This window comes from Xenia sp. Carnegie-2017, unplaced genomic scaffold (genome assembly GCF_021976095.1).
Source record: "Xenia sp. Carnegie-2017 unplaced genomic scaffold, XeniaSp_v1 HiC_scaffold_20, whole genome shotgun sequence".
Taxonomy (NCBI): domain Eukaryota; kingdom Metazoa; phylum Cnidaria; class Anthozoa; order Malacalcyonacea; family Xeniidae; genus Xenia; species Xenia sp. Carnegie-2017.
In genome coordinates, this window is record NW_025813483.1 from 5,351,336 (window position 1) to 5,365,313 (window position 13,978).

General features: G+C 35.0%; 3 long non-coding RNA genes across 3 annotated transcripts; 2 read left to right on the top strand and 1 right to left on the bottom strand.

The window, feature by feature from the left end:
- Positions 1–935: 935 nt before the first annotated feature.
- LOC124442960 lies at positions 936–9,576 on the bottom strand. The gene is made up of 3 exons (XR_006947443.1): positions 9,566–9,576; positions 1,135–1,298; positions 936–1,049 (listed from the first exon to the last, which is right to left on the bottom strand). It is a non-coding gene; the product is annotated as an uncharacterized LOC124442960 (long non-coding RNA).
- Positions 4,850–7,033, top strand: LOC124442962. The gene is made up of 2 exons (XR_006947445.1): positions 4,850–6,710; positions 6,790–7,033. It is a non-coding gene; the product is annotated as an uncharacterized LOC124442962 (long non-coding RNA).
- On the top strand, positions 8,244–10,161 carry LOC124442961. The gene is made up of 3 exons (XR_006947444.1): positions 8,244–8,319; positions 8,643–9,364; positions 9,487–10,161. It is a non-coding gene; the product is annotated as an uncharacterized LOC124442961 (long non-coding RNA).
- Positions 10,162–13,978: the final 3,817 nt, after the last annotated feature.

Below are 13,978 nucleotides of genomic sequence, written 5' to 3' on the forward strand. Positions count from 1 at the left end.
GTGGCAACCGTCCTTCAAGACACTCTAAAACAACGCTCTGACCATACTCCTCTTGGTTTGTGGAAGTACGATTATTCAGTCGGTGAATATTTTTTAGTATAATGTTTATGTAATTTATAGATGAAACCGAGCAGCCATACTGTGTTGAGAGAAGTAAAGGATCATGTGAACTCCACTCGCTTTTCTGACAAGTTTTTTATAGACATGCATATATGTACTTTTGGCATTTTAAAGTTGTGTAAAATAAGTACCAAACATATAACATATTGAAGGCAGCTTCCTTACCCCTTCCCTCCCTCCTCCCATTCATTCCTGGTACGACTCTTCAAGTGCAAGTTTATTACCATCGAAATCGAAAATCCCAAACAAAAACTAAATTTGTTCAAGAAATACAAAATCTAGAAACTTAATTCATTGGCTATATTCAAAGGAAAAAAGAAACAAATATTTCACAGCAATGTTTTATTTTCTCAAACGACTAAACACTATTATAACAGTAAAATCTGTTATCTACAATACACATTCATTTTCATGGAAATTTTTTACACAAAACCTTTTTGATACAAATGACAAAATAAGAGAAAAACATCTCATTTCAAAGTTAGCGACGAATTTCTACAGTAGAGCTAAACCAACAAATTCCAATACAAAACCTCTTTTCTTACGCCCATTGGTAATGCTCTTCTCCTTACCACAGCCGCGTTGAGGATGAATCTCCACACCAATTTCACATTGTTTGGTTTTTGCCAGCAATACGTCTTTTAACCTCCTTCTCAGTCTTCTTGAACCATTTCGTCCAACCTTTGGGCAGGCGCTCTGCTAAGATTTTTCCCATTTTCCTACTTTGGAGCAGTGGTCAATGACTTTGTAGTGGATCGTCTTCTTCACTGTTATTTTGCCTTTCTGGTCTATTTCTCTTGTAGTTTCAACTGTTCTTGTGAAACCATGATGTTCCAATTTTGCCTTGTCCAAATGGTCTTTCATTTCCTCGTTGCTGGGATGATATTTGTGATCGAAAATACGAAGCACTTCAGTCTCATCAGTGTAAGCTGTATGAAATCATTATGATAGAAAATAACAATCTTTCTTTGCATTTAGTAATAACAAAATGTAGCATATCTGCAAAATATATACCTGATTGTGGCAAGACAACCATTACGGCCAAAAGTGCCCACAAAATAACCAACTTCATTTTATTTTCTTCTTCGTAACCTTATTGTAAGAAACATTTACACTTTCTGATGCCAGCATCTCGAGTCTTGTGCTTTATAACTGTCCGCATTATGTAGATTTCTTTGCTATTTTTTAATAAATTGAAAGACTTGCTGAAGGAACACGAAATTTTAACATGTTTTACTTGATAGATCGTTTTTAACAATCTAACTATAGCAAATTACAATATGTTCCCATAGCGACTATCGCGCGATAAGGAAAGGCTGCACTCAGCAATTGATTCCAAATGAGCATCTATAACTTAAAAGAATTGACATTTCTTGATTTTTCATTCATAACTAAAGCAAATATTTTAACTAGATTTATTAAGTAATGATTAAAACTCTAAGTGTTCATACTCTGACGTCGTCGGGTAAATCTCTCGTACGTCCCACTGAGCAATTTTTATCTTTGTAAAGGTAAGGAGAGGGATCTCAATCAGTAATAGATTCAATAACGTTACCAGAGAATTCCCGGCAGCAATTCTTTCTCTCGAACTCTGAAACTATCTTTTGAAAATCATTCCGTTATAAAAACATTGCTTGCATGTGTGAAAGGAACCATGGCCATCAACAACAACTTCACAAGAAAACAGCGAAATGAGGAAAAATCTAGATAATAATTTTGCATTGTTTATGAAGTGACAATTCTTCTTTTAGACATGCGCTGTCTGAAGACTTCTCTTTATAGCAGTGAGTATTGAATAATCACGATGATGAAATGATTTGGTCAATTTTTGTTGCCTTAGAGGCCTGGTTTTCTTCAAGAAATTCACAAAACATTTTGTGTTACTTGAAGAACAACAATCTATTACCAGATTTCTTCTTTACCAAAAACGCTGGCAGGGAATGGTTGATTGCTTTTCGACACTTACACGTCATACAAAAATTTCTTTCTTTCGTTGTTTATAAAGCTTTTGACAGTTACATATTCCTTTTCTGTGAGTTAATGACATGAAAAAAATATATACATTTGTAATGTGAACAGTCTTTAAGAATACTTCTTGATTTTGTTTTCAATCCTTAATTTAATAAATGATGGAAAGGCTAAAGCAAGCAACAAGTAAATATAAACGTTCTTGCACGCTGCAAACTGAGCATCAGTGCCAATTGTAGAATTTAATGAATTGAGTCAGAAAGTGAAAGATTTCAAAGGAATAAAATCAATATTGACCAGGTCACCCGCTATCCACGAAAAAATGAACTAAAAATCAGAGCTCTGATATTATTCAACTATTTCCCATACAGTACTTTGCACCCTGCATGTTGACAACGAGAAGTGAAGAATGCAGAAGAGAACCGGTAGCTCAAAGAGGAGATTGGACAGTTGTCGCTGAAATGAAGGAAAAGCAGCTGGTTTACATAATAGATGATTGTGATGTTTTGTCGCCGACAACTATTACATAAACAAAAGAAATTATCCCAACATTTGAATGTCGGTCCATAACAGTGAAGATTAAATTGTTATATATATCTTTGGGAGAGTCAATACTTGCGTTCTTTAACAAGGTTGTCAGTTTTTTCTTTGAAAATTGGTATACATTAAAACACGATTGAATGAAATCTCGGGACACAGAGTACCCGAGACTTAAAACACACTGTTTTCCTGGGTCTAAATCAGTTAATGATAATTAGAATTAGCTGCTTGACACATTAAAATGCTGTCCAAATAAAACCATTGCATCCTGCATGTTAGATTACATTCATCTGATGGAGAAAAGTTTTTTATCTTTATCGGTCTTTCAAAGAAATGTTCTTGGCAATTTTTGCTTGGAAAATCTGGAATGTCTAAGTCTAGAAAGAGCTTTTTTTAAATCTTGTCTCTAAATATAATTGAAAGTAATATAATGGTTGAATTGGAAGTATTTGTATTCCAGAATTTCAAAGAGATTTGATAATTTCGTTCAACCTCCTGTAAAACTGAGTTTTACCTTTAAGTCAGCAACTATTTGATATCTTCTATACTGTAAATGTCACTGAGGTGCATTTTAAACCTCACATTTTTTTCTCATTTTTTTTGTCTTCAATATATTCGGCTTTTAGCGAATGTAATATTCTTGCAACCTTTTAGTCAATAATTGAATAATTACAATTAATAATTTCTTTAGAAATTGATTGTTTTTACAGTCGGTGAACATTGAAGTGTTTTACATAGCAGGAGTAAATATTGTACTGTCTACGTTGCTGAAGCTCACCATATGAATGAGACTATTTTTACTTTAGTAGTTTTCATAATAATTAAAGATTTACGAGGCAAGATGTGAAGTATTTCATTTCTCCTTCTTCCATAGATCTTAAATAATACATAAAATATCTATATGTTTAAAGATTGGTAATCCAGGCATTATATTATTTAAAAAAGTTTCTCCGGATTTTATAAATTATTTTCTTGAGCCTTCGACTCGTTGCTTCGAGCCTTAATCATAATGAAAAATTTATCTTTTTACAGTTGCTTTTAGCTTGTAGACGTTTAGAGCGTCTAATTGGATTAGCGTGTGGATTAATGTAATTGGATGGTGTGGAATACGTTGTCAGGTGTATTGGCGTATTGTGAATATGATTTTTACCTGATTTATGTTTTAATTTTGATTGGGGATTGTTGCATCTCGGAGCGACGTCCTTGCTTTAAGCGTTGGTTCTTAAACATTCTTTTACCAATAAAAATAACGAACAAAGTAAGATTACATTGAACTTCATGTAAAGAACATAAACCGAGTACAAATTTTCTTGTTTAGTCTGTAGTATCTATGAAACAATCGATTAAACTGGCAGCAATAGTTATAGTTATTATGCGGGGTCAAGGGTTTATCAAAAACGAAAGCACAAATAAAATAGTTGTATGATAGATATTCCAAAGACATGATACGTCCATCCAAAGAGGTTTGTTTACTGGTATATGGAAAGATTTGATAACCAGATCTTTCCACAATTAAGACAACGACATTGACTAAATGTTCTCGTTGACCAAGAAATGTCATGTTGAAGATTTATCAAGCATTTGTTTAGATTTGGGAATAATACAATTTAAAGAAAGTGAGGCGTGGCAGGTTTGTGAACATAAACACTGCATAGACATGCTGTGACATATTGTGCATTTTGAATATGTAAATATTTAAAAATGAAAAGTGATTAATATTCAAATTCTCTTATCAACAGTCTCGTTTCATTCGCATTTCTAAAGAAAGAAGTTTCGTTCAAAATTATACGATGAAACGAAGCAATGCTGGTGTTAAAAATCTTGCATGAAATTCTAACTGCCAACCGGCCTGAAAATGATGAACAAAGCAATATCAGGCGACTTCAACCGACAAAGCCTACTAGCTGAAGTTAGCTAACGATCTAACAGTTGGAATGCCTCGTTCGAGTAGTGGCGAATGCAAAGCTGTGCTTGGTAGCAACCGTCCTTCAAGACAGTCTAGAACAACGCTCTGACTAAACTCCTCTTGGTTTGTGAAAGTACGATTAATCAGTCGGTGAATATTTTATAGTATAATGTTTATGTAATTTATAGATGAAACCGAGCATCCATGCTCTTTTGGAGAGGAAACAAGATAATATTTGAGGTCAACATGACAGAAGCTTAACATCATGACAAACTCTTCAAACAACCAATAGACTGAGCCGAGAAAGGTAAACTAAATTCTAGAACAAATTGGCTATACATATCGATGAACTATAGCATTGTGAAACGTTCATCGCAGCGCTCTAAGCCCAAATAGCGTTCTGTGCTGTTCTAAGAAACGAAGGCCTTATTCACCGATTTTAACTTTTTTTGAACTGCTGTTAGCATTAAAGAGCTGCAATCAAAGCCAAGTTAAGTGAAGGCCACACTGTAGCGAGACGTCTTAACTGTGAAAGAAACATATAAGATGAGTTTAAAATTCGACCAAGTGGAATTGATTCCCAAATATGCGTACAGTTAATTTAAAGGTTTTCAGTAAATATTAAACAGTTTTTAAAAGAGAACGTAGAAAGTCATTCCATGAAGCAAAATATTTAATTATTATATATTAGACTGAGGAGATTTTGTGTGCCATAGATATTAAATACGCTTTAATTGGATAGTAGCGCAAATCCAAGCAATTTTGCAGAGTAAAATTTGAGTAGTGTTTATATTACCCAATATATGCATGTTTACTTCCGTAATTGTTTCTTGTGAGCATGTTTTAGCCGGTATCCAGAAAATTTTGTTATATTTTATTTTAATGTATTAAAATCTATCTGAGCATGTTTTAGCCGGTATCCAGAAAATTTATTTATACTTAGAATTCGCTTACCGCCTGGCAAATCCATGGTCAGTTTTGTCGCAATTATATTTTTATCTTACAAGTATGATTGCGACATTGCACCCTTTTCGGGTTTATCATCATTCATGACTCGAGAGAGAGCTATAGATTCATAAAGTAAAGTTGTTTATATATTTATGGTTTTGTGTGTGTATAGTTTGTGGAACCCCGTTATTGAAGATTATCTTTGTGTTTGTAGTGACTCCATCCATTTTGTGCATTTATATTTAGTTGTCGAAGTGGCTGTTGTATGTATTGTATTTTTTTATTATAGCAAACCATATATAATAGATTAAAATAAAATATAAATAAATTGCCCAACATAAAACTTTTTATGAGCGCTTGGAGTCAAAAGGAGTGCAAAAAAATGCATTATCCTTCAAATTGAGCAATCAAAAATTGCAAATTCAACCATAAAATTGCTTTTAATTGTATAATTAGAGCCAAGGCTAGACTCTACAGCTGTGGTGTAATTATATTAAGTGCTGCTGATACTTGGAATATTCGAATCCTGTGAAGCCGACACGTAAATTCTAGATAAAGAACAATGCAAGTCTTGTAAGTTGTAAAAGCCTTTTTCATAATATAGCATTTACCAATAAGGAGACATTTATCGCAAAGCAACAAATGGCAAGAATCTACAAAGCCAGATAAAGGCGAAATAATGGATATATAAAGCAACAATTGATCCCACAAGAAAATGTCAACGCAATTGAAAGGACTTTCATTCTTGAGATTAGCAATGTAGCAGTACCCGAATTTCTTTGTTCTGTAAAGTTTTCACTTTTCCTGATTGATAATTGGGAGGTGGTGGGGAGGGCTCATATTCATATATTCGTAATTATAATACCTAGAACAAATAAGTTCAATAAAAACAAATAAAGTGTAACAAGCATATATGAATATTATCTCTCCCAATTAGTGATCTTTCGCCGTTCCTGCTTTTTTAGGATTTTGTATTTGCTCACAGATAAATACATACTTGTAATTCAGGGGTTAGTAAAGACATTGTATTGCACATCGCAAATCCACTAGCATATTTTTAATTAGCATTTACTTTCTTAAGTATCCAAAGAGTAATCATGTTGACTCATGCATATTTTTAACGTCGACGTACTTCAAAGGATGGTATAAAGAAAGCCGCGACCTCTTTGAAATTGTTGCTGCTGAAAATGAAATATTTTAAAAGCTGAATCCTGTTTTCTGACGACACGTAAGCGTAAAATGTAGAATTTTCATCGATTTTATTTTCCGTTAAAATTTTTGCAAGAGTTTCTCTTTCTGGTTTCTAGGCGAAAAACATTATCATGTAAATCATGATAAATGCAGTCAATCCTGTGTTAAGCAGTCATCCTCAATCGATGATATTGGTATCTCTTGATTGCTTCGTACAGCTGTTGTAGAAAATCACAGATATAATAAAAGGCATGTAATAAAATTTATGATTTTAACAGCAATTTAATTTAATGCTTGCATGTGGAAAATAACCAATAAAAAACCGAATAAAACTGAATTTTTTCTAAGGTTAATTAAAAAGTCAGAGACTACAAATTTATATAAACACAATAATATCACTCGACCGTTTTATAAACTTTCAAAACGATGAATAATTATGTTTAAAGGACTTGGAAAAGGTGAGCACGACCTGTTACTAGAGATCACAGTTTAATAAAGGTCACTAAAATAGTATGTAGCTCAGTAGCTATAACATGGACATTATTTGGAGAGGGATTGCTTCATAATTGTCCCTCGACTGCTTAACAGTTGATCACGCAATACGGTTCGTCTGAATTTGAAAGATAAAGCGTAAAACTATAAAATGATTTATTACAACGCATGCACTGCTAGGCAGTGGCGTAGCTCGCGGTCTGGCTGGTCGGGCCCAGCCCGACCAAATATTTTCCCAAAAATGAAAAATTTGTTTTCTTTAAAATTGGATTTGCGAAAATTTTAAATTCTGCGACTCTTTTTAGAATAATCCACAGTCTATTAGTGTAATATTTGTCAAATTGCGTCGTTATTAGCAAAATTATCATATTTTTAAACGTTACTTAGCAACAATGACTAGTGCATTTCTAGTGCCAGGCATTACGCAGTTTAGTCGGGCTCTGAAAATTCAGCCCGACCAAATAGTAAAATCTATAGTGGGATTATCTGCAATCTGATTGGTTGACAGCAACTGAGCAAACTCAAATGCGCTGTTTCGCAACATCTAGTCGGGCTCTGAAAATTCAGCCCGACCAAATAGTAAAATCTATAGTGGGAATATCTGTAATCTGATTGGTTGAGAGTAGCTGTGAACACACTCAAACGTTTAACAACATCTCATTTTCAAAAGCGTGACTTGAATTTTGACCTTTCGAAATATACGTTCGGAAATCGTGATAACTTACATTACAATGGCTTCGGCTAATGAAATCGATATAACAAGTGAACTACAAAAGAAACCCTTTTCTGTTCGACTATCAGGCGAGCAAAATATACTCTTAAAGCAGCGGCCAATTCCAAATTTACAAGCGACTGCAGACATTTGAAGCTTTCAGGAAAGTTGGTACTCGAAGAAAGATTGGCTTTGTGGTAGCTCAGAAAAGAATGCATTGTTCTGTTGGCCTTGTCTTTTATTTTGCCCTGGATCATCATCTTCATGGACGCAGACGGGATTCAAAAACATGAAGAATTTCCTATCCGATTGTAAGAAGCATGAGAAGGCAAAATCGCACATGGGCGCCTACAAGACCTGGAAGGCCTACGGTTTTCAGCCTCGTATCGACTGTATCATGTCACAAACTAGACGTGAAGAGATTCAGCGTCATAACGAGGAGGTAAGGCAAAACAGGGAAATGTTGAAAACCATAACAGAAGCTGTTTTATACTTGTCTAGGCAAGAGCTTGCATTTAGGGGCATGATGAATCTAGTAGCAGCATGAATAGAGGAAATTATAAAGAGCTACTTGAAAGTTTTGCCAAGATAGATTCTGTTTTGAAAGGCGATTACATGGAAGGCTTGCTGAAACCCACCTTGCTGGGAAGGCGGTTTACTGGAGTCTCTCCTGATATTCAGAATGATTTGATTGATTGTCTTGATAAGATAATAAAGGATGAGATTTTAAAGGAAATATATTGCTGCACTTTCTTAACTATACAGGTTGATGAGGCAACTGATGTTTCTACCAAAGAACTATTCGGTGTAATTGTTCGAATGAACAAAGGGGAAAGTGTCATTGAAAGACAGCTTGGGTTTGTTGATGTCAGTTGTGATAGGACTGCGACTGCTATATCATCAGTAGTTAAGGTAAGTTAAGTCAATACAATAATGTGAAAGAGAAATTTATTGGACAGACTTATGATGGTGCATCTGTTATGTCTGGTCATCTCAATAGTGTTCAAGCTCAAGTTCAGCAGGATTATCCTTATGCTCAATTTGTTCACTGTGCTGCCCATAGACTAAATCTAGTATTATGTCAAGCTGCATCCTCCATCTCACCTGTTAAGATTTTCTTTGTTAATATTAGTGCTTTCTGCACCTTTACTAGCAATTCCCCCCAAAAGAAAAGCTTTACTATCATCCCATAGGCTTGAGTTTCCTATTCATGGTGACACAAGATGGTATTATAGGGCTCATGTCATCAATGTCTTGCATTTTAACTATGAGAAACTGGTAGACATATTTGAAAATCTTACTGATAATCCAATAGGTTGGGATGATGAAACGTTAAGTAAGGTTACTGGTTTACTTGGCTACCTTAATGGCTTCTTGTTTTGTTTCTTGGTACATGTTTTCCAGAGAATTCTTGAGCAGTCATCCATACTTTATTCTATCTTGCAAGACAAGGACACTGTTGAATAAGTGGGACCACCAGTAACCAGGTATGACCAACGGCATAATTACAAACAAATGTATTTTTTAATTCTTGACACAATTGTGACTATGCTTACTGAGCGATTTCAGGATATGGAGCGTGTTAGATTTTTGACCTTGTTTACCCTAGGGTATTTAAGATTTGGAAAGGTGAAGTGCCCTCAGAAAAGATTAATCTTCTAAAGGAGGTTTATGGTGATATGTTTGACATACCAATGCTAGTTAGCCAACTTTCTTTTATTTACAGAGATAAAGACTTTCACTGTGATTCATGTGATGAATTATTGAAATATATTTTTCAGTTCCATTATCAATGTAGTATTCCAGAAATTGTAAAACTGTTAAAGATAAATGGGGTTTTGTCAATTACAAGTGCTTCAGTTGAGAGGTCATTTTATTGTTTGAAGAGGGTAAAAAATTATCTTAGAAATACTATGAGCCAAGGACGTTTTAGTTCTCTTTGCAGGATTTCCATTCACAAAGACATACTGTCAGAGAAAGAAGACGCCAACACATTGCATGATGAGGTAGTAAAGAAGTTCATTGAAAAACCACGAAGACTAGCTTTCTTATACAAATAGGTATACATATATGGCTGATAGCAAGCTGATGATGTCTTACGTCCATGGCATGTGAGAATTTTTCCGGGAACTTTTTAATGCAGTCAATGATGATTGTCATTTCAGCACGACAATTTCATCACAACTTTTGATAGTTGTTGATGACAAATCTGAGCCTTTTTCGGTTCTTTTGTCAAAGTTTCTTTACAAGATGTACATAGGTATCTATTTATGTATGTAGTGTTGAGAAAATAAATCACATATCTGCAACTATTTTTGAATTGTTTCTCTGCTTTACTATAAGATCCTTCGGCAATTTAAATTAACCAAAATGGTTCTATTTCCTGCATGAATATCACGCATTTGCTTTCTAAGATAGCCGTTTCCGACGTTCTAGGGAGTCTAAATTCGGAAAATTTTATCGCTCGGCGCCAACCATGGTGGCGCCTCGTGAGCCCGACCAAATGTTTTTTGCTAGCTACGCCACTGCTGCTAGGTCAATAGCTGAAATTGCATTAGCCTGTGCAAACTAATCTGTGCTCAATCAATAAAACCAATCAAAGAGAATTCGCAAATCAATACATGTTAGAGGAAATATTCAAATATTTATTTTATATTTATTCGTTTCGCATTGTTATTATTTTGTAGAGGACATAAAAGATGGTCTTCGTCATGATTTAATTATACAAATCCTGGAGACGTTTGCGAGAACTCTGGCGCAGGTGCAAACTCTCGACTTTCATTCTAGGGCTTGTACTGATCTGCTTTTGAGTTCATCCAAAGGTATCCTTGGTTTGCATAATGCAGCACAGTCTTCTTAAATCCTATTTAAGATTTCAAAGAACGCCTTACAGAGAATAAGAAGATTTTTGGATTATCCGCGAGGAATAGCATCTTTTTTCGTTAAGTAATTTGGAAGGTCATGGTTAATGAAGAAGAACATTAACATAGATAAATATTGTAGTATTCCGAATAAAATTTTTGTTTAAAGCAAAAATGACCAACAATAAAAGCCACACGATGTACACTGAAAGAAAGTAAAAGTTAGCCTGGCATATCTCTATGGCTTATTGCATGCATGCAAAGAAAGAGATCTGGAAGAGTCCTCATTACCAATTTAACAGCAATGACTTTTGGAGAACATGTATAATTGCTGCCTTTAATTAGTTATGAAAAAGATATGTAATGAAGCATCAAACGTCGTTTGTTAGCAGTAAAGGATCCTGGATGAAGTCCACTCGCTTTTCTTACTTTTTTTATTTTATGTGACATGCATATATTAAGTAGCAAGACCGTTTATTTAGAGCTGCTGTGCAAATATTTCAATGTTCATTCACTGTAAAAAAAACAATGTTAATGTTCTAAATATCTAAATATCTCATATCAAGACAACACTTTCGGGATGGCCGCGCGTTTTGAAACCTCTTGTCAACTTAATGTGCAATGCGAAATATTCGCTTTCGTTTAAATAATCAACTAAAATCAAGGACATAGTATAAATTTGTTTTCTTCCTTGACTTTGGTATACGATCTATTCACATCAACAATTGTGGGGTATTTAGTGCAATTTCGATAAACTCTGCTGAGAAACATTTTAACCCCTGTTGTACACAGTGACGTAGCCGGCCTGGTGTTCGTTGTTGCGTGGGGGTGGGGGTGCAAAATTCAAATATTCATGTTCTGTCTTGTTCATTTCATTGAAATCAATTGTTTTCTGTGGATTAAAAAACATGTATACAGGAATATCTTTCCCCTCACCACAACCAATTATCAATGCTAACTAAGCTTTCGGTCGTAAAGCAATCGCTGTGTTTTCTAACACCTTAGTTATTGTGCTCGCGAGATAAGTGGTGCATCACACACTTTCACACCCCGTAAATGGTATATAGTTTTAATCGTATCAGGGGGTACTTCCTCACTGTAGCAAACTTAGAACGTGGTTACCATTTACAGGGGGCTGAGAGAAAAGATTCAAAGAAGAAGAAAGGTGGTGGTATTTTCAGTCGAAGCAGCTTTAAGCGTCGATCCAGCGGACATAATTCAGAGATATTGGCTTCTGATATACAATTGTGTGAAAAGGACAGGATGGAATTGATGAGGAAAATAAAAAATAAGGAAATAACATCTGAGGAAGCATGGGATCAATTGAGAAGGTATGAATAGCTATGTAAGATTAGATTTATAAACTCTTTATTTAGCGTGGTTTCTCATATATGACTCTATTTCTAAAAGGCCCATTTTTTCTAAGAAGCCCCCCCTATCAAATAGACTACTCTATTTAATAAGCTCCCCCCTGGGAGAGCATACAATTCGTATATCAAGCTCGCCTTCTTTAGTAAGCTCTCTAATGCTTCTCTAACAACCTTCTCTCCCTAACAAGCTTCCCTCTCTATCAAGCTTCCCTGTCTAATCAGCCTCCTCTCTCAGATAAGTCACTTCTCTAATAGGCTCTCCTCTTAATAAACCCATCACTCCAACAAGACTTCTACTGAGAAAATGTTCTGTTATTAAGTCTACACCAGTGATCTAAAAAGCGATGGAATGTCTGTAATCATGGAAGTTTTTGATCGTTTGTTTCCGATTTTAATTTCCAAGCGTTAAGTTGTTGCTCTGTACAAATATATGTTGTGGTTCTATCTTCATGTGATCAATGGCTCATTGAGAGAAAACAAAAAATAATGATCGCATTCTCTTGAAAAGCATTCATCAAGAATTGCTCAACATTACTGTAAAATAATTTCTTTCTTCTTTTGGTCGTCTTTGATAATATATGGATAATTCGGGATAATATTGGATCTCTGTCAACCTTAACGCTGCCATTGAATCAGTTGGAATCATTCATCCAATTCGTTAGTTGTATAAATCGTAATGAATTGTCGTTATATTGTGTAGATTTGGCAACAAACGGGACAATAAAATCAAATCAAAAGGTTCAACGAAAGGATCAAAATCACCAAAGACAAAAGATTCAAGAATATCGGCGTCAACTGTTCAACTTTGCAACACATCAACTTTCTACACAGGTTCGTCAACTGTTCAACTTTGCAACACATCAACTTTCTACACAGATTTGTCAACTGTTCAACTTTGCAACACATCAACTTTCTACTCAGGTTTGTCAACTGTTCAACTTTGCAACACATCAACTTTCTACTCAGGTTTGTCAACTGTTCAACTTTGCAACACATCAACTTTCTACTCAAGTTTGTCAACTGTTCAACTTTGCAACACATCAACTTTCTACACAGGTTTGTCAACTGTTCAACTTTGCAACACATCAACTTTCTACACAGTTCGTCAACTGTTCAACTTTGCAACACATCAACTTTCTACACAGATTTGTCAACTGCTCAACTTTGCAACACATCAACTTTCTACTCAGGTTTGTCAACTGTTCAACTTTGCAACACATCAACTTTCTACTCAGGTTTGTCAACTGTTCAACTTTGCAACACATCAACTTTCTACTCAAGTTTGTCAACTGTTCAACTTTGCAACACATCAACTTTCTACACAAGTTCGTCAACTGTTCAACTTTGCAAGACATCAACTTTCACAGGTTCGTCAACTGTTCAACTTTGCAACACATCAACTTTCTACACAGGTTCGTCAACTGTTCAACTTTGCAACACATCACAGGTTTGTCAACTGTTCAACTTTGCAACACATCAACTTTCTACACAAGTTCGTCAACTGTTCAACTTTGCAACACATCAACTTTCTACACAGGTTTGTCAACTGATCAACTTTGCAACACATCAACTTTCTACACAGGTTCGTCAACTGATCAACTTTGCAACACATCAACTTTCTACACAGGTTCGATAACTGTTTAACTTTGCAACACATCAACTTTCTGCACAGGTTCGTCTTTGACAACGCAAACTATAACCTACTAATGTGTTGATTTACACCAGTGACAATCATCAAGCTTAAAGATGACTACCGCTAAGGTTGTCGAAACGTCAGTCAACAACAAAAACAGTCCTTCTCAAGACTATACCAACCTGGACGATGTACATTTACAAACATGTAACGATACTCCCGGGTTCAAACCATTTA